Source organism: Scyliorhinus canicula, chromosome 11, assembly GCF_902713615.1.
Source record: "Scyliorhinus canicula chromosome 11, sScyCan1.1, whole genome shotgun sequence".
Classification (NCBI taxonomy): domain Eukaryota; kingdom Metazoa; phylum Chordata; class Chondrichthyes; order Carcharhiniformes; family Scyliorhinidae; genus Scyliorhinus; species Scyliorhinus canicula.
In genome coordinates this window covers 116,502,263-116,524,078 of record NC_052156.1, presented here as the reverse complement: position 1 = coordinate 116,524,078, position 21,816 = coordinate 116,502,263, and the positions used below count along the sequence as shown (strand labels likewise).

General features: G+C 45.7%; 1 pseudogene; it reads left to right on the top strand.

The window, feature by feature from the left end:
- Positions 1-20,946: 20,946 nt before the first annotated feature.
- On the top strand, positions 20,947-21,207 carry LOC119973722 (annotated as a pseudogene).
- Positions 21,208-21,816: the final 609 nt, after the last annotated feature.

Below are 21,816 nucleotides of genomic sequence, written 5' to 3'. Positions count from 1 at the left end.
AGGGGGGGAATCTTATTGAAACTTACAGGATACTGAAAGTCCTGGATAGAGTGGACATGGAGAGGATATTTCCACGAGTAGAAAAAACCAGAACCAGAGGGCACCACCTTAGACTGAAGGGAGGACCCTTTAAAATGTTGTCAGCCAGAGGGCTGTGGTGGCCAAATGACTGAGCGTCTTTAAGACAGAGATAGATAGGTTCTTGATTTGCAGGACATTGCCACTTAAAGTGGGCGGAGTCACAGTTGCCGCACGTTGTAGCATCAGTACGCTAATAGCGCCACCGCGCATGCGCAGTGCGATCATCAGCTTCGCCGTCCACTCATTCAGTGCGCGCATGCGCAGGAGGCCGTGAAAAGCACGCAAAATGACCACCCTCATCCAGGCTGAGGCCCTGGAGTTGCTTGATTGCTTGGACCCATTCTGCCTGGTGGGGACCTTGCCGCCCCGTTTCAGCCACTTGGATGTGTGAGTATCGATTAGTGGCGTGTTCATGCAGCACGCAGGTCTCGATGGCAATCGCAAGGGTGAGCTGCTTAACCTTGAGGAGCTGCTGGCGTAGGGGGTCTGACTGAACATCGAAAATGATCTGGTCCCGTATCATGGAGTCGGAGGTGGACCCGTAATTACAGGACTGCGCAAGGATGCGGAGGTGGGTGAGAAAAGATTGGAAAGGTTCATCCTTACCCTGCAAACGCTGTTGGAAGTCATAGCGCTCGAAACTTTCATTCACCTCGATGTCGCAGTGACTGTCAAATTTGAGGAGGACCATCTTGAATTTTGATTTGTCTTCACCTTCAGCAAAAGTGAGAGAGTTGAAGATGTGTATGGCGTGGTCCCTGGCCGTGGAGAGGAAGAGAGCGATCTTCCTGGCGTCGGAAGCAGCTTCCAGGTCTGTGGCTTCAAGGTAAAGCTGGAAGCGTCGTTTGAATATCTTCTAGTTGGCCCCGAGGTTACCGGTGATGCAGAGCAGCGGTGGAGGGCGGACGCTATCCATTTTGCAGGATGGCTGTATGCTGGTCAAAGGCAGATCACTTAAGGGTAGAGCTAATAAGTTCTAACATCACGTACTGGTACCATGATGTGTTGGGTACTCTGGATCTGTGGAGACTGTGTTTACCTCAGCAGTAACACATACAGGCTACCAACACTTGAAATAGTACAACACTATTTTATTAAGCTAGGAACTGTTGAACATACTTTTACTGTGGGTCGACACTATGTTAGATTAAACTGAAGACCTATGCCTATCCTGACCAGTCTATACTATCAGCACATAGTAAAGATCTGTGCTACAAGCTGTGAGCTCTGTCCTTCTTAGAGGCTGCATCCCGAATGAGTGGGAAAACTAGTGCCCTCTGTCTTTATAGTGAGTGTGCTCTAACTGGTGATTGGCTGCTGTGTTGTGTGTGTTGATTGGTCTTGCAGTGTGTCAGTCAGTGTGTGTCTGCACCATGATATACTGATGTGTATATTATGACAATCTGGGGTTATGGGGAGAAGGCAGGAGAATGGGGATGTGGAAACTATCAGCCATGATTAAATGGCGGAGCAGACTCAATGGGCCGAGTGGTCTAATTCTGCTCATATGTCTTATGGTCTTATGTTCGCCATACTCAAGTTCCAAATATGTCCGCATGATAGAACATAGAACATAGAACAGTACAGCACAGAACAATCCCTTCGGCCCTCGATGTTATGCCGAGCAATGATCACCCTACTCAAACCCACGTATCCACCCTATACCCGTAACCCAACAACCCCCCCCTTAACCTTACTTTTTTTTAGGACACTACGGGCAATTTAGCATGGCCAATCCACCTAACCCGCACATCTTTGGACTGTGGGAGGAAACCGGAGCACCCGGAGGAAACCCACGCACACACGGGGAGGACGTGCAGACTCCGCACAGACAGTGACCCAGCCGGGAATCGAACCTGGGACCCTGGAGCTGTGAAGCATTTCCCGTAACAGCCTCCCCGAACAGGCGCCGGAATGTGGCGACTAGGGGCTTTTCACAGTAACTTCATTTGAAGCCTACTCGTGACAATAAGCAATTTTCATTTCATTATGCTAACCACCATGCTACCGTGCTGCCCACTAAGATGCACTGGGAGAGTTTCTTTTTGTATCTGCCGTTAATTAAAAATATCATTCAAAGCAATAGAATGACACAGAAACAAAGCAGAAACATCGTGCTTTTAAAATTTTAACTTTAACAATAAAGCAAAAAAGGCAAAATCAATAACACTAAAACAAATAAAGGGAGGATAAAAAATCATTATTAAAATGGTAAAACAAATAAATAAATTCAGAAAATCAAAGGAAGAGATTGGATGGAATCATTAATTGAAATCCAGCCCGGATTGATTCACCTTGACTTCACATTTGGGTGCAAGGATCCATGGGCGATTCTCCATCCATAGCAAAACCTCACAAGAATAAGGAATTTTAATCCAAGATGCAATATCAATGACTACTTAAGAGTAATTTTTCAAGCATCTGCTCTTCTTGCAGTTTCAAATATCAGAAATTCAGGTTCTGAAGAAGTACACTTGATTTTTAGGCTACAAAAATTTTCAAAGGATGGAAAATCATTCAGGCAATGATTGAGGTGTGCTGTTCTCTTGCCCCGGAGATCACAATTTTCAATCCCATTACTGCAACAAGAGTACACGTCAGTAAAATGACATCTCATAAGGAAAAAAAATAGAATTGCATCTGATGCGAGCAGGGTATACTGAGATTGTGGTTGTGGTTTAGACAGTAGAGGCCAGATTTTTCAAAACGGAGTTGAGAATCTGATATCAGATGAATGCGAGGTCCCAACTCTGTGCTTTAAGACCATAAGACTTAGGAGCAGAGGTAGGCCATTCGGCCCATCGATTCTGCTCCGTCATTCAATGAGATCATGACTGATCTGATATGAAAATCGTCAACTACACTTTCCTGCAATATCCCCATAATCTTTGATTAACAATCTGTCTATCTCAGCCTTGAATATACTGAAAGACCCAGCTTTACAGCCCTCTGTGGTAAAGAATTCCACAGATTCATTACCCTCTGAGACAAGAAATTCCTCCCCCTCTCTGCTTTAATGGGAGACCCATTGCTCTCAGATTCTGCCCTCTGACTCTCCCACAAGGGAAACCAACCTCTCAGCAGCTACCCTGTCAAGTTCCCTGAGAATGCTATTTGTCTTGATAAGGCTAACTTTCATTCTTCTAAACTCCAATGAGTACAAGTCCAACCTACTCAACTTGTCCTCGTAAGAGAATCCCTCCATAACCAGGATCAACCTAGTGAACCTTCTCTGGACTGGTTCAAATGCGAGTATATCTTTGCTTAAAGGGGTCAAAACTGTTCAGTTTCCTAGGTGTGATCCAACTGGTGCCTGGTATAGTTTTAGCAAGACTTCCCTATTTTTATATCCTATTCCTTTTGAAATAAAGGCCAACATTCCATTTGCTTGAATGGAATCGCTCTTTTGGCACTATTTTCAAATGTAAATGGCCAAGCTCCAAATTAGAAGTGCTGAACGCCTGCAGGAGGTGGGAGCTGCTTGTCTGGCTCACGGCAAAGGCAGGTAGTGGCCACATTGGGAGCTGCTTGCTGAGGGAACCAGGCAGCACCTGACAGGACCAGGAGGATAAGGTGGTGCAAAATGGCCATGGACAGCGAGTCCAGGTACAACACAAGCTGGCGCCATAGGAACATAGCAACAGGCGTAGGTCATTCAGCTCCTCGAGCCTGTACCACCATTCAACGAGATCATGGCTGATCTGTGACCTAACCTCAGACACCTGCCTTTGGCCCGTATCCTTTAATATTTTTACTCAACAAAAATAGATCTATCTCAGATTTAAAATTAACAACTGATCTAGCTTCAACTGCTGATTGTAGGAGAGAGTTCCAAACTCTACCACCCTTTGAGTGAAGAAGTCCTTCCGAACATCTCTCTTGAATGGTCTAGCCCTAATTTTTGGACCATGCCCCTTAGTTTTAGAATCTCCAATCGGTAGAATTTAGAGCATCCAATTTTTTTTTTCTAATTAAGGGGCAAGTTTAGCATGGCTGATCCACCTACGCTGCACATCTTTTTGGGTTGTGGGAGTGAGACCCACGCAGACACGGGAAGAATGTGCAAACTCCACACGGACAGTGACCCGGGCCCGGGATTGAACCTAGGGCCTCGGCGCCGTGAGGCAGCAGTGCTAACCACTGCGCCAGCGTGCCGCCCTTGAGCCGATTTTCTGTTGCCAACCCTTCGAATGTCGTCAACTGTACCCGAGGCAGTGGGATCGAGTGCCACCCTCCTGGAATGCAATGTTCAAATCGCTCTGCACCCTGTGCCACTTGCACTGCCAAGTGGAAATCCAGCTCTATGTTTTAGGAGGACAAATTGTGAAGTCCTGGTGCATAAATTTAGCTGGTAATCCCTTGGATGGAGAAGATGGAACAAGTGATTTCACTGAGGAGTTTAAATTGTCAAACAAATTCAGTAGGGCAGGCACAAATAAAATATCTCCTCTGATGGAGGAATCAGGAACAAGGGGACAACATTGTAAAGGTTAAAGTGGGGCCACTCTGGAGGAAAATCAAGAAGAACCTTTTCACTGAGGGTCATAGATATATGGAATGCACCCTTCCAAATGGCTGGGCTGCATCAGTTGCAGCATTCAAGACTGAGAGCCTTGATAGGTCTTTGTTAGGTAAAAATATCTAGGAATTTGGATCAAATCCGATTAAATGAAGTGGAGGAGAAATCAGTCATGATCTAACCAAACAGTTGAGTGAGCACAAAGGACTGAACAGCCTACTCCTGTATTCATAAAATCCAAAGAATCCATATAATCCCTACAGTGCAGACAGAGACCCTTTTGCCTACTAAGTCTGCACCAACCCTCCAAAAGAGCATTCTACCTAGGCCCGTTCAACCACCCTATCCCGTAACCCCAAGCATTGATTATGGCCAATCCATCCAACCTGCATATCTTTGGACACTAAGGGGCAATTTAGCATACCCAATCTATCTAACCTTCAGATCTTTATAGATTGTGGGAGGAAATTGGAGCACCCAGAGGAAACCAGGTTTACAGGTGGAGAACATGCAAACTCCACAGTCACCCAAGGCTGGAATCAAACCCGGGTCCCTGGTATTGTGAGGCAGCAATGCTAACCACTATGCCATTGTATTTCCATAGGATAAGGGCGTATCTGGCAAGGCCATCATTTGTTACTCTCTCCCCAACTGCTCTTGAACTGAATGGCATCTAGGCCTTTTCAGAGGACGTAAGAGTCAACAACATTGCTGTGCATCAGGAGTTACATGTAGGCCAGACCAGGTAAAGACAGCAGATTTCCTTCCCTAGAGGATATTAGTGAAATATATGGGTTTTTTACACCAATCAATGGCAGTTTCATGGTCACCATTCCCAAAATTAGCTTTATTTGAACCCATATCCCCAGAGCATTAGCGTAGGCCACTGGATAACCTGTCCAGTGACATTGCCACTGTGTCACCCTCAGCTATATGCAGGTACCTAGCTAAGCAGAGTGAAGGAAGCTTCATATTCGGCTTAGTATATTATTGCTGGTCCTGAGCACCAAGAAAAGTATATTGTGTTATTGTCCCAAATCTTGATGGGTATGATAAAGGCAAATAATAAGAAATTTGGGCAAGGTTTTCAGGCCATTCACGGCGGTAGGATCTTACAGTCCTGTCCCCCTGCCCCCCCCCCCCCCCCCCACTCCCCGCTATGGGTTTCGAGGGGCGCATTCAATGGGAAACTCTTTTGAGAATGGCGGGGGCAGAAGATCCCACCACCAGCCAATGGTGGGCGGGCTGTCATCCGCCGCCGCAAAACAGGCCACGGGTTGCTTGGTAATTCCTGACCCTTGATGTTTTGAAAAAAGAAGTTACAGAATGGAAGAACTTTAGACCAATAGGCTCCACAGTGATTTCAAAAGCAAGACAACCTCTGCATTAGATGAACCAAATTGTGAGCCAGATGGACAGACTAAGATATTAAGTTTGGTCAAATTGCGCTCATTTGCTGCTGTGGCGACTTGGGAAGCGAGGTGGGAAAAATCATGAGCTCGATGAGAAAATAAATTATGAGTTGGATCAGCGTAACCATGAGCTAGCGAAGCTGCAACAAGAGCCCGATGGCCTGAGTCATGCAAAAGGGTGGAGGAATACTGGAGATGGGCTGAATTCTGCAACAGATCAATTCAGCTGTCATTTCTCTTTGTGATCCTTACCTTTATTTTCGTATCGTGGCCTATATTTCGATTTAGAGAAGGAGAAAGCCTTAGATATACTTTATTGGAGAACAGCATATTATTCCTCTCTTCCTTTACACCGTATGGAGTTAAACTGGTAAAAGGAACATTGCCACCTCTAGTAGGCTAGAAAATGAGTGATTGAATCCAATAGATTTCTGATTTCTGTGTTCTGGTTTGTTTTGCTTCCCTTGTCATTTTTGCTGCAATGTGAAAGAATGAAACTTGTATTTGCATCACACCCTTCACTCGCACTGGACCTTTCAAAGAGCTTTACAGTCAATTAAGTCTTTTTGAACTGTCGTTATAATGTAGGGGACACGGCAGCCAACATGCTCAGAGCAAGCTCCCACAAATAGAAATGTGATTTTGACCAGGTATTCACAACAGGATTCTCTGGCTGCGTCCGCCCGGCGACTGGAAATTCCTGCCCGAGGTCAATGGGCCTTTACATGATCCGCAACCCGCCCGTGGCAATCATGCAACAGGCGGGGCAGAAGAATCCGGCCCTCAGAGAGATCCTGGCTGGGGGACAAATGTTAGCCAGGACACCCGGGATAACCACCTTGCTCTTTTTCGAAATAGTGACACAGGCTCTTTTACATCCACAGGAGAAGGCAGACAGGGCTTTGGTTAAAGGTCTCATCTGAAAGACACAACTTCCAGCACTGCAGGACTCGCTCAGCCAGTCTCAATTTCTGTGTTCACATCCTGGAATGAAACTTGAACCCTGACCAGCTGAGTCACTGAATGAAAAATAATCCACAGGAAACCAGCTGTTTCCTGAACCTTCTGGGTCTCCATGTATTTCATGTGTTGAAAGTAAAGATACCAGTAACTCTTAATTAGGGCAATCAAAAGATGCCCTTTCAGAAGCTGACTCAGAACTCTCGAGTACGTGTTGAACTATACAGAGCGGGTTCTAAATCACACATTTCTAAAACCGTGACATGATCCACCTTTTTCGACAGAAGTTAGTGTGTCACTCCGAAAAAATCGCAAGTGCTGGGAGGTTTGGCAATATGATAATCAGAACAGCTGGCAAATAAGGGTAAAGTCTCCAGAAGGAGCGATGGTTGTCAACCAAATGCAGCCAGCTAAAAGTGATTCTGCTCCTTATGCTGGATGTAAAATGATAATAAATGAATGGACACTAGACTTAGCCCATCACAAATCGAAACAAATACATATGAATCATATTATTAAGGTTTCTGCAGTTTCATTATCAACCAATGATCCTTAAGGTCTCCATGGTGAAGCTACATAACAACAATGCTGACACTTTGCGTCATTGGTTGTAAAGCACTTTGAGACATCCTGGGGCATGAAAAGCACATAAATGCTTCCTTTCTTTGTCATTATGACAACAGGAAGCTAATTCTGCAAACTCCACCAGTTATTTCCCATATCAGTCTTCAGGTAATAAACAACAAAATCATCAAAGCAAAACGGAAAATTACCAAAGCAAAACTCCATTCGCGTAACAGTTTTGCTTTTGCAAAATAGGTACGTTTATTTTCCCCCCCCCACCCTCCCACTACCTCCACTGGTCAATAAATTAATGGCTAGAGGGCATAAATGTAAAATGGAGCGAGAAGCTAGAGTAGATTATTTTCACACGGAGGGTTTTTACATTGAAGGTGCCCAGCCTGATACAACAGCGGATGCAGAACTCACAATGTTTTAAAAAGCAAATGGATAGCATTTAAATGAGAAGAACATACCTAAAAGGCATTAAGGTGGACAAGTCCCCAGGTCCGGATGGAATCTATCCCACGGTACTGAGGGAAGCGAGGGACGAAATAGCTGGGGCCTGAACAGATATCTTTGCAGCATCCTTGAGCACGGGTGAGGTCCCGGAGGACTGGAGAATTGCTAATGTTGTCCCTTTGTTTAAGAAGGGTAGCAGGGATAATCCAGGGAATTGTAGACCTGTCAGCTTGACGTCAGTGGTAGGCAAACTGTTGGAGAAGAAACTGAGGGATAGGTTCTATTCACATTTGGAAGAAAATAGACTTATCAGTCATAGGCAGCATGGTTTTGTGCAGGGAAGCTCATGTCTTACAAACCTATTGAATTCTTTGAGGAAGTGACCAGGATGTTGCCGGGTATGGAGGGTGCTAGCTATGAAGAAAGGTTGAGTAGATTAGGATAGTTTTCGTTGGAAAGACGGAGATTGAGGGGGGACCTGATTGAGGTCTACAAAGTATGAGAGGTATGGACAGGGTGGATAGCAACAAGCTTTTCCAAGAGTGGGAGTGTTAATTACAAGGGGTCACGATTTCAAGGTGAGAGGGGGAAAGTGTAAGGGAGATGTGCGTGGAAATTATTTTTATGCAGAGGGTGGTGGGTGCCTGGAACGCTTTGCCAGCAGCGATAGCATCATTTAAGATGCATCGAGACAGATATATGAACGGGAGGGGAACAGAGGGAAGTAGATCCTTGGAAAATAGGCAACAGGTTTAGATAAAGGATCTGGATCGGCGCAGGCTGGGAGGGCCGAAGGTACTGTTCCTGTGCTGTAACTTTCTTTGTTCTTTGTTCTATGCAAGATAAATGAGAAAAACATATGGAAAATGGACTGAGTGACTAATACTTCCAAAGAATCGCCAGAGATGCAATGGGTCAAATTACCTTCTTCCTTGTGTTAAAATTATTTAATTTTTAAACATAAATGACCAGTTGGAAGGGCTGTCGTTTCGAACACTTCAGTCATAAAGATGAATAAGCGATTTAAAAATCTGGTTAACTTACACACCTAAGCAAGAGTTTGCATTTAACAGCAAAAGCAACAATAAAATTGCTTTTACTGAGTGATCTTGATGTTAATCATGTGGATATATTAATTTGAATATAGAACAACTGCATCTGCCTGAAGTAAATCAATCTCAGTACCAGAAACTTTCTTATTGCTGACATTCTCTGATCAGGCAAACTACAATAGCTCAACAGGCACCATAGTGTGGCGACCCGGGGATTTTCACAGTAACTTCATTGCAGTGTTAATATAAGCCTACTTGTAGGGTGGCATGGTGGCACAGTGGTTAGCACTGCTGCCTCACAGTTCCAGTATCCCGGGTTCAATTCTGGCCTCGGATGACTGTGTGGAGTTTATACGTTCGCACTGTGTATGAGTGAATTTCCTCCGGGTGCTCCAGTTTCCTCCCACAGCCCAAAGATGTGCAGGTTAGGTGGATTGGCCGTGCTGAATTTCCCCTCAATGTCCAATAAGGTTAGGTAGGGTTACTGGGTTAAGGGGATAGGGTGAAGGCGTGGGCTCCTTCCAAGGAACGTTGCAGACTTAATGGGACAGATGGCCTCCTTCTGCACTGTAAATTCCATAGTTCTAACTGGGGGAACAATCTACCAGTGTTTCTTGAACAGAAGCAAGACCAAGGAGGGGTAAATTATTTACAAAAGTATTTCCCTTCCACATTTTAAAAACGTGCCTGTCAGACAAATGGAAATCAAAACAGTGCCTGCTGTTTAAATATTTTCACTGGATTTGGGGGAGAGATGAAATGAATGCTTCCTGTCCTCAGCTTTACTGATCTGTATGTATTAAAAACACAATTTATTAATGCTGGAAAAGTCAAATATTGTTCGGACTTTCAGACGGGTAACAGCTGGGGCACGGATGAACTGTGATATTTTATAACCAGTGCAAATCAGGCCACTTGTAAAATTTTAGCAGGTCCACATCAAGTTGATTGAATGATTGCTACAATATTTGCTTTATTACGCCTTCTATTTCTCTAAATATTTAATCCAGAAGCTATTTTCCAAAACTAGTAACTGAAATGGTATTTCCTTAGATTTCATAGTTTTGAATACTAGGCAGATTTAGCACTCCCAGTATGAAGCCACATTCAAAGGGAGCAAAGGTCTGAGACAGGTCTACAAACGTGCTGATTCTCCATCAGATGCTTGTACTGCTTGTACCATTCCCTGTTAGAAATATGGGGTCAGGGGCAGCACGGTGGTGCAGTGGTTAGCATTGCTGCCTCACGGCGCCGAGGTCCCAGGTCTGATCCTGGCTCCGGGTGACTGTCCATGTGGAGTTTGCACATCATAGAATTTACAGTGCAGAAGGAGACCATTCGGCCCATTGAGTCTGCACCGGCTCCTGGAAAGAGCACCCTACCCAAGGTCAACACCTCCACCCTATTCCCATAACCCTGTACCCCCACCCAATACTAAGGGCAATTTTGGACACTAAGGGCAATTTATCATGGCCAATCCACCTAACCTGCACATCTTTGGACTGTGGGAGGAAACCGGAGCACCCGGAGGAAGCCCACGCACACACGGGGAGGATGTGCAGACTCCGCACAGACAGTGACCCAAGCCGGAATTGAACCTGGGACCCAGGAGCTGTGAAGCAATTGTGCTATCCACAATGCTACCAGCAAAACCCACATTCTCCCCATGTGGGTTTCGCCTCCACAACCCAAAGATGTGCAGAGTAGGTGGAATGGCCACGCGAATTTTCCCCTTCATTGGAAAATATTGGGTACTCTAAATTTCTAAAAAAAAAGGAGTATAGGGTCAGTAACTTACACAAAAGAAAGGCCCCTTTTTCTCTAAAATAAACACTTTAACATTTGACTGTTCAGAATGAGGGGACAGCGAATCAGTGAATTAATTTGTGGCTCTTATAAGCTCTGCCCTGCTTCGATTGCTCTGGATCAATGGGTGCAGCTGAACATGAGCAGGAAGCACTAGAAAATGCTCAACAAAGCAAGCAGCTTCTATTGAGGGAGAAGTAGAGTTAACATTTTAGGTTGATGACCTTTCATCAGAATTAGTAGAAAGTTGTCCTTTTTGCGCAAACACATAATGAGGCAGATTCTCTGGTGCTGAATGAGTGTGGGGAATGGTGGTGGGACACAATTTGCATATCCAAGGTTCACACAGACAGCTGCACACGTGAAAGTACAGCTGCCTTCAACAGATCCAATTTTTTGTTGGTGAGATGTCCAAAACATGAACTGTGAGATTTACACTTTTCAAGAGATGATTTAAACTCACCACATTACTTTGGAGGTGGGAAGACTATCCTTTTAGCAGAGCAAGGTACCCTTTTAGTTGGGCCCAGGGGCACATTTGGAAGAGGCCAAGTGCCCTTTAGACATGAATGTGCATAAAAAGTGGATAAACAGATTGTAACTGTCTAGCTTTAAAACTATTTAACTCTCCTGGCTTTTAAATTGAAAAAAAATCAGTTTAAAAAGTCAATACTTGCTATTTCACTCTGTCTGCTGACATAAACATGAGGGTTATAATTATATAATTTGTGCTGTATGACTGATTTCTCAACTTATAAGAATCACAGTAGTGTGCTTGTTGGTTCACAATTGGATTGACAACTCTGTGCTTACCTGGTCTTTGGTCTGGGGCTATGAATACATTTCTTTGTTTTTATAAGGGATTAAGTATTTGAATGAAATGTTTGCTTTCATAAGGGAATGAGTAGATGAAGGGATTTAAATGTAGTGAAGAGGTTTTTATGAATGAGTGTTTTTTTTTAATTAATGAAGTCTTCACATGTTTCCTGGAGTCTGCCCATGGTAGATACTGGGTGAGTTGGCAGGAGGGTGTAAGAGAAAATAGTCGTGGTGGGGGGCATGGGTTGACATGGAGTGAGGTGAAGTTGGAATAGTGGCTATAAAGGGCCATAGGGGTGGGTAGAGGGGCACAGATTGATACGGAGATCTGAGGATCATGAGAAATGGATGGAGGCATGAGATGACAAGAGGTGGCATGGGGAGTGTATGTGTAGGGTAATGGGGCACAATGGGTGTTCCAGCAGTCTGTTCCTTTTTTTATTGATTTCATTACAAGTCCAAGATCACTGAGGGTTGTCTTTCATCGATCCCACTTCCACTCCCTCTGCCTCCACCCTCCCACCCAAAACTAAAATCTGAACATCGGGAATATTTCTCGGGAGCTGGGCTTGCGGCGTCAGGAATTTCTCCGAGCTCCTGACATGAGAGTGAAAATTCAGGTCCTTGTCCTCGCTTGAGTCTGATATGCGGGCAGAATGATCTGCTAGCCTCGATTAGACTTTCTTCCCACTGAGTGGCCGAAGTGAAGGGTGGAATATCCAGCCATCCTCACCTCTTAAAGGATATTTTTCTTGCTGCATCAAAAATCTGAGGCAGAACATAGTTGAAAAAATGGTGCACTTCCTTTCACAAGGAAGGAAAAGATAAGATATCCTGCTTGACATCCTCCTTCCAAGTCAGAATGGGTCAATGTGCTGTCCAGCATTAATACATAAAACAGAGTCTTGTAACCTTTTTGTATAGTGAGTATATAACTATGATTTTTGATCCTGTGCTCTATTGATCTTCTAAGGTTCCCAGGGAAGGTGGAGGGCAGTGGTTGGATCCATGGGGTGATGGCTAACAAAGATGTGTAACAGTAGAGTTAGGTGATGGTAGGAGAGGTGTGAAGCAATGAGGAAAAAAACCCAAGTGCAAAAAAAAAGACTTGCATTTAGATAGTACCGAGAAGTCCCAAAGTGCTTCACAGCCAACAGCATACATTTGATGTAGGAGAATCAATTTTCCTACATTTTACATGTAAAATTTACAATTTACATGCTGCAAATTTCCACAGTCAGCTGTGATTAGATAATCCGATTTGGTAATGTTGACTGAGGGTGGGAATTGGTCTGGACAGCAGGATATCTCCCCTGCTCTTCTTCCAAGTAGAGCCATAGAAGCTCTTCATTTACTTGAAAGAGGAGACAGGGCCTTGATTTAACATTTCAATCCAAGAGATAACACCTCAAGCAGTGCAGCACTCCGTCTGCACTGGAGTGTCAGCCTAGCTTCCTGGTGCTCATATTTCTGGAGTGGGGTTTGCGTCAACAATGCCACTCACCGAGTCAAAGCTGACTTTCAAAGACCTGAATGCGCCACCTGAGACAGGAGCACAGGTTGTGAAAGGAGTTCAGGTGAGACACACCATGAAGCTATCAATAGAATTCAAGATGTATTTGATTAACTCTTCACAGTCTATGTAGACTGGTGCCCAAAGTATTTCCACAGCTCGTACTTTTGACAATAGGAGTCTACTTGCACTGCTCAGACTCTACCCTCATAATCCACCTGCTAAATACAACTTGACCTTAAATTTTAGATTAAGAAGTCTTAAAACACCAGGTTAAAGTCCAACAGGTTTGTTTTGAATCACTAGCTTTCGGAGCACTGCTCCTTCCTCATTCACCTGAGGGAGGAGCCGTGCTCCAAAAGCTAGTGATTCGAAACAAACCTGTTGGACTTTAACCTGGTGTCGTAAGACGTCTTACTGTGCTCACCCCAGTCCAATGCAGCATCTCCACATCATTAAATTTTAGACAACACTCTAACCAATCACAAATTTAAGTGCTATTGGATTTGCTGACCAATATTTTGAAAGTGCTAAAGAAAAATACACAACTTATTTTACAGCATTCAATAGATTGTGTGCTTAAGATACTGAAGTGGGACTTGAACCCCAACCTCTCTCTTAATTGTGAGAGTACTACCCACTGAGCCATGATGACATCTTAAAAGAATTGTATCGTCCACTTTAGCTTTCTTTTGTCATAGTGGAGGCCATATTGTTGAATTCAGAACAAGTCAGAGAAATGCTGATCTTCTGAATGTTGAGCGGTGATTGTAAAACATTGCAGTAACTTTCTGTGGCACAAGATGAATGACTGAGAAGGCGACAGCACAAATCTCATCCTGCCGCACCTGCCCATATGCCAAGAACAAAGGGCCTGTGAAGGGGGCCAGTGTTTGTGGTGGGTCCTGCACACGGATGAGGCCAGCCACAACTCATTCTGCACGCACCAGCCCCTGATTTTCTCACATTCTTTCCAATGAATCAGGTGCTGGTGAGCGCAGAGGTCGAAAGTTCCCAGTAATTGATAGCACTGTGGGACAACGACAATCTTTCCACTTTGGGAATGTATCTAATGTAAACGGACAGTGGGATAAAAGAGTGCCTGATAAATTTTAGTAACAAATGTACCATTGCACCTGAATTGTTAAGCAAAATATTTCATGCTGTTAACAACGCACAGACAAAACTCACAAATATATATAAATCATGGCAGCTCTAAGAGACTTCTTCGAGTATTCAATTTCATTCCAGTTTACAGGACAAGATGGAAACACCCTCAGGGAGGATAATTTAAATTTTTATCTTCCATTAGGTAGTTCCAGTGACCTTTCACAAGACCCTTTTAATGTTACTGTAGGTACTTATTTGTGGTGGGTCTCTGACAGGTGAAAGAGATGTTTTAAAATGGCCTTTTAGGCTGTATAGTAAATAACAAGGAAAAGTAGAGTTTCCACGTAGACCACCAACCATGGGTACACCGGTGTGTCATATAGTCATCCTATTTGTCACTGCCAAGCTGGGAGAGACTCCGGACCTCCATGGTAGGTGAAACCCTGCAGAGAATTTCTTTCAAGACAGATGAATATCAGCATGGAAAAGTGGTAACCTGCAGTTCAATGGCATTTAGTTTCCAAGGGTGGACTGAGGAATTAGTCAGGTGCAGGATTAAGAAGTGACTGCGAACAGTCTCCTGTTTCAAATTTGCCCATGCGACATGATGAATTATCAGGAGTTATCTCCCAGAAATGTCATAGATGTTTTACCTCTCCACCGGAGAAAGGATTTTACACATGGTGCCCTGCTGCATAAATGGAAACAGTCAGCCCTCACCAATGTAAATCTGCATGTGAACAGCTATCGACTGTGTAAAGATATCCTATATTATGGCATGCTTATCGTCAAACATTGACATGAGAAACCCTTTCTTTTAAGATGTCATCACGGCTCAGTGGGTAGTACTCTCACAATTAAGACAGAGGTTGGGGTTCAAGTCCCACTTCAGTATCTTAAGCACATAATCCATGCTGACATTACCAGCAGTGTACTGAGAGAATGCTGCACAGTCAGAAGTGCCAACTTTCAGATGCAATGTTAAATCAAGGCCCTTTCTTGGCATTCAAGTCATAGGACTTAATCAAATAGCCGCTCCCTGTGGTGTGCTGGCCAACATCCATCACTGGAACAGATGGATCTGGGCATTATCACATTGCTGTTTGTGTGATTTCGCTCTGTGCAAATTAGCTGTCACGTCACAGAATTTACATTGCAGAAGGAGGCCATTCGGCCCATCAAGTCCGCACCAGCCCTTAGGTAGCACCCTACCTAAACCCAGATCTCCACTCTATCCCCACAGTTCTACCCTATCCCCGTAACCCCACCTTACCTTACCTTTTTTGGACACTAAGTGCAATTTAGCGTAGCCAATCCACCTACTCCTGCACATTTTTGGACTCTGGGAGGAAACCGGAGCACCCGGAGGAAACCCATGGACACACGGGGAGAACTTGCAGACTCCGCACAGACAGTGACCCAAGCCGGAATCGAACCTGGGACCCTGGAGCTGTGAAGGCATTGCGCTAACCACTATGCTACAGTGCTGCCCTAAACATCCACTACATTGAACAGTGACCACACCTCCAAACCATGTAATCAGCTGTGAAATACTTTGGGATGTTCCGAAAGGTGTTCCAGAAATGCAACTATTCCTCGAGCTGGACTCTCCGTTGGCGGGATCCTCTGTTTCGCCGGGAGCACACTCATGCTTGCGGATTTCCCGACGGCATGGGAGTGCCCACAAACGGGGCCCCATTGACCGGCTGCTGGGTCGAAGGATACCGCTGCCAGAGGGGGTGCGCTGCACCAGGAAACAGGTGCGGCGGGACAGAGAATCCCTCCCCTTATCTTTCCATGGGAAGTTGTAGAAAAGTCTCCCTCATTCCACAGATGCAGTGAGTATGTTTAACAGGTTTACCTGTGTCATTAACGGACAGGAGATGAAGATATTTCTAAATAAACCAGGACAATTAATCAGGTTATATAGAACATAGATGATAGAACATACAGTGCAGAAGGAGGCCATTCGGCCTATTGAGTCTGCACCGACCCACTTAAGCCCTCACTTCCACCCTATCCCCATAACCCAATAACCCCTCCCAACCCTTTTGGTCACTGAGGGCAATTTATCATGGCCAAACCACCTAACCTGCACATCTTTGGACCGTGGGAGGAAACCGGAGCACCCGGAGGAAACCCACACAGACACGGGGAGAACGTGCAGGCTCCGCACAGACAGTGACCCAGCAGGGAATCGAACCTGGGACCCTCGCGCTGTGAAGCCACAGTGTTAATGTGGTGAATGTATTCACCTAAGTATGAACTGTCTGTATAGTGCTGTGACCTATGACCTGGAAGTGATGATACGGTCTACTTCCAGGTACTGTACTGGAACCCCGGTGGGGTCCGCCTCTGGCTCCGCCTCACCGGGGCAATATATAGACTGGCCACCTGTGGGTGGCACTCATTTGTACAGCCGACTCTGGCAGGCGAGTTCATGGATAAAAACGCCTAATGTTCACTCGCTCTCACGGTCTCACAGTGAATTGACGGTGTAATAGCTAATTACTGGTGCTACCGTGCTGCCCTGGGGGGAGAGCTTATGGTTTTGGGCATCATCGCTGTTATTTGATGCTGTTTCTCAATTTGATTTTAGTTTTATAGATGTTACTGGTGTGACACTTTCAATTATTGAGTGGAATTCATTTCCAGGATGGAGGTAGCCCCACCCACCCATCTATTGGAGAACCAGCATGAAACCCTCCTTTCCTTTCTCCAGTCTCCGATGCAATTACAAGCTGGACAAACACTTAAATTGGACAGCATTAGATGTCCCACTGGACTAAGTCCCCGAGAGGGTGGAAATTCTATCCCCATGAGCTGCCACCCAATCAGTGACTAGCAGCTCACCCATTGCCGGCAGCGCCACTGGGAACTGATTGGCTGATGCCGAAAATGCTTTGAGGCCTTCACTAGGGTTTAAAATTTTTTTAAAAATTCATTTACGGGATGTGGCCGTTGCTGGCTAGGCCAGCATTTATTGCCCATCCCTAGTTGCCCTTCAGAAGATGGTGGTGTGTTGCCTTCTGGAACCGCTGCAGTCCTTAAGGCGTAGGTACACCCACTGTGCTGTTAGGGAGGGAGTGGGTGCGCCTACATCTCAAGGACTGCAGTGGTTCAAGAAGGCAACTCACCACCACCTTCTGAAGGGCAACTCGGGATGGGAAATAAATGCTGGCCTAACCAGCGGCACCACATCCCGTAAATGAATTTTTGAAAACAGCATGAGCGTACAAAAGAAGCTTCTGGCTGAAACGAATGTTAGCCTACTCAGGGTGATCGAGATGGCCCAAGCAGCTGACTGTGCTGAGAGGGGTGCGTCAGCACTTCAAAGAATGCAAGAGGGAAAGGTGAACCAGTTGTGAGGCGGTATGTCTGCAATGTGTGCAGCCAGGTCAACGGGCACATAGGAGGTTTAGCCATGATTCCAGGAACAAGAGTCAGTGGCCAGGGAAAACATTGGGCCATCAGTCCAGGAGTCAGGGTGACTGTTACCAATGCAGGGGAGATGACCTTCAGGAGCCGTGCTGCTACAGAGAGAGCTTATTTGTTTTCGGTGCAATTGGAAGGGTGATATCCAGGCATGCTGCTGTGCCCATCGGAATGCACCAATTTTTTAAAAAGCAGCAAACCATAGTTCCAGTGAACAAAGTGGAAAAGAATTCAGACGAAGAACCTAAAACATACAGGTCACAGTAAATGGAAGTACACTAAAGGTGAAGATCGACATGGGACACTTGCCAAGGGTGTAGGTGAACAAACTTTTAAACATCTTTGAGGAGAGACCTTTTAGGAACAATTGTGACTCAAGTGTCATATCTGCACAAGGTGCTCAGTTACCTATGATCATTGTCCAGGGACATCGACCAAGCCTGATGGGGTGAGATTGGTTGTGCCAAATCAAGTTGAACTAGTTGGAAAGTTTTTAAATCTCAGACAGCGCCTTTCAGGAAGTCTTAAACAGAGACCAAGATGTGTTCCAGAATGAATTAAGGGACTAATGACCAAGATTTACGTCAACCCAAACTCAACACCAAAGTTTTTCAGAGCAAAACTAGTTCCTTACTCCTTGCACCAGAAAGTGGAAACCAAACTTAAAGCTTGGAAAAACTGGGAATAGTCAGAACCATGCAGTTTTCAGAATGGGCAACTCCCATCGTCTCTGTATTAAAGCTGGACTGCACTGTTAGAACATGCGGGGACTACAATTAACCAGGCAGCCCAAGTAGATAAATACCCAATTCCATGAATTGAGGGCCATTATGTGAAGCTGGGGGGGGGGGGGGGGGGGGCTCACATACACCAGACATGACCTCAGTCATGCTTACTTGCAGCAAGAACTGAATGAAGGTTACCGAAATTCTCTGACGATTAATGCGCATGAAGGCCTAATTCAATAGACCAGATAACCCTTTGGCATCTCCTCAGCCCGTGCACTATTCCAGTGCACATGGAAAATCTCTTCCAGGGCACCCCAAGAGTTGTGGTCTACCTGGCTCCTAATAACAGGAGCATCACAAGAGGAGCACCTGGCAAGCTTAGTAGTGGTGTTGAGAAGATTCAGATATGAGGGAGTCTGACTGAAACGTGAGAAGTGCACTCTTCTAGCTCATGAAATCACGTACCTAGGGTTCAAAGTGGACTCAAAAGATCTACACCCACTTGAAGACAAAATAAGAGCCATAAGAGACCAAACACATATGAATGTAGCAGAATTAAAGTCTTTCTTAGGGATGGTATTGTCATTGTATTCCCAACCTAGCATTGATATTGGCAACATTACACCTACCCACAACACCAGCGTTGGCACTGAAAGGAACCACAGGAACAAGCTACTGGTTTTACAGTCATCAAGCCACTGGTTCATTGAGACCCAAAAAAACCCATCATTCTGACCTGTGTTGCATCGCCATATTAGATAGGGGAAGTTCTATCCTTTACAATGGAGATTGGTTCAAAGAGGCCAATTGCCTTCACGTTGAGAACTTTCTGACGCTGAACCAAAATGCGCGCACATTGATAAGTCGGACTTTACGTAATCTGCAGTGTCTAAAAATTTCACTAGTATGTTTGCAGGCGACATTTCACAATAATAATGGACCAGCTGCCACTACTGGGGCCCCTTCATGTGGATAAGCTGATACCACCATTCGCCTTTTCCAGAGTACAACGGTGGACCCTGATTCTGGCGGCCGATGACTACATCTTTCAGCATAGGCCATGCGCACAGATTTTGAATGTTGATGCTTTGAGTCAGCTCCCACTTCCAAAGAACATGACACCCCGACCTATACCTCAAGAAATTGTCTGAACACTGACCTTTCTGAACACCTTGCTGGTTTGGTCCAGCCACATAAAGAATTGGACACAACCGGACCCAGTCCTGTCCAAAGTGAAACACATGCTCTTAACCGGGTGCCACCATGGTCTGACCAATTAAGACCATACTTTACTCATCAGGATGAACTCAATTCTCAGGTTGGAGCCATACTCTGGGGATCCCGTGGGGTGGTACTACCTCCAGCCTGAGAGCCGTTATTGCAAGAATTGTATAATGCCCATACAGACCAGACAAAAATGAAAATGTTCGCTCGCATGTAGCTCTATCTGGTGGCCTGGCATAGACAACGACATTGAACAAGGGCGAACGTTGCCAGACACAGCAGGCACTGCCCTCTATAGCCAAACTCCTCCCTTGGGAGTGACCTGGATGCCCATGGATGAGGGTCTATCAGGCCACTACATCTTAGGTTGGCCAACTTTCTTTTGTCTTAAAGTACAACCACCCCATGCCACTAGGGACATCCCACTGGCAGAATTAAGGACCCGGTTGGACTTGGTTTTCCCAAGTTTGGTAGGGAGGGTGGAGGTATAGAACATAGAACATAGAACATAGAACAGTACAGCACAGAACAGGCCCTTCGGCCCTCAATGTTGTGCCGAGCCATGATCACCCCACTCAAACTCATGTATCCACCCTATACCCGTAACCCAACAACCCCCCCCCCCCTTAACCTTACTTTTATTAGGACACTACGGGCAATTTAGCATGGCCAATCCACCTAACCCGCACATCTTTGGACTGTGGGAGGAAACCAGAGCACCCGGAGGAAACCCACGCACACAGGGGGAGGACGTGCAGACTCCACACAGACAGTGACCCAGCCGGGAATCGAACCTGGGACCCTGGAGCTGTGAAGCATTTATGCTAACCACCATGCTACCGTGCTGCCCTCATGGCAGGCCTTCCAGAGGAAACAACACACTTCGCGAAAAAGGGACAAATCTTTCCAAGTGGGCGACCGGGTCCTTGTCAGAAACTTTGCCTCAGGCCCACTATGGTTACCAGGCCGGATTGTGGCCAAGTCAGGCCCAGTTTCATACATGGTGGACTTGTCTGGCAGGGCCGCACGGAAACACGTTGACCACGTGAGGAGCCGAGGGATCTCGGCCCAATCTTGTTTGGAGCTGGCAAGCTAGCACCAATGTGGTGGAGCAGGAACAAAGGGGATCCAGGGGACTCGGGGAGGCCCCATCTATGATCCAGGAACAAGCTACAGAAGGGAATAACCCAGCGGGTTTGATTGACTCTCAGGAACAGTCTGCTAAGGTTGACAATGTTATTACCTCCGAGTTTAGGGGAGCGCTATGATGGACCATTACAACATCCACAGCCAGCTGAAGCATCACCAGTCCAAATATATCAGCACCAGCCACGCCGATGCCACCAAGTAGGAGTGGCTGCTGAACCAACATCAGGTCTCATACACCACCTACATGGGCCACTTTAACCTGCTCAATTGTTTTGCCATGGCCGAGAATGGGTTCAAAGTCCGAGTCCGCTTCAACCTCATGGAGAAAATGCTGCAGCCATGCAAACCCCCACCCGACAGGCCTGAGGAGGCCTGAGAGGACGCAGGGAACGGAGGGCAGGAGAGTCCGGGATAACGAGGGAAGGGTGGGGGTATGAAGGGTAGATGGGTGAAGGATGAGGATATATTGGTCAAGGATGGGGGTACATGGGTGAACGGTAGGGGTATATGGATGAAGGGCAGGGCCTATGTAGGGTTCTTTTTCAGACGGTCGATGCAGGCTCGATGGGCCGAATGGCCTCCTTCTGCACTGTAGGGCTTCTATGATTCTATGAGCATAGGAGCCATTTGGGGGATTAAGACGCTCCACGAGACTCAGTAAATCGGATCGGTTAAAGCTGTGACAGACTGTTTTTGGACTCTTTTCCCTTTACGTCCTCAGTCGTATCTTGTATATAGTTACTTGTATATAACTTATTTATTCATATGTTATACAGTGATTTAAGTGGGGAGGGATTTGTCGCGTGGCCCCTTTAATGGGTGCGCCCTCGCAGTCCATGTGACTGGCTAGGGGCCTATCGTTCAGCAGCGCGCAAATTCCAACCAATGAAGAAAAAGTATGTGGCCTGGGGAGCAGGGTTCTGGTCAGAGTGAACCCGGGAGCCAGAGTATTAACACCTGTATAGAGTCTGTGTCTGTATATAAG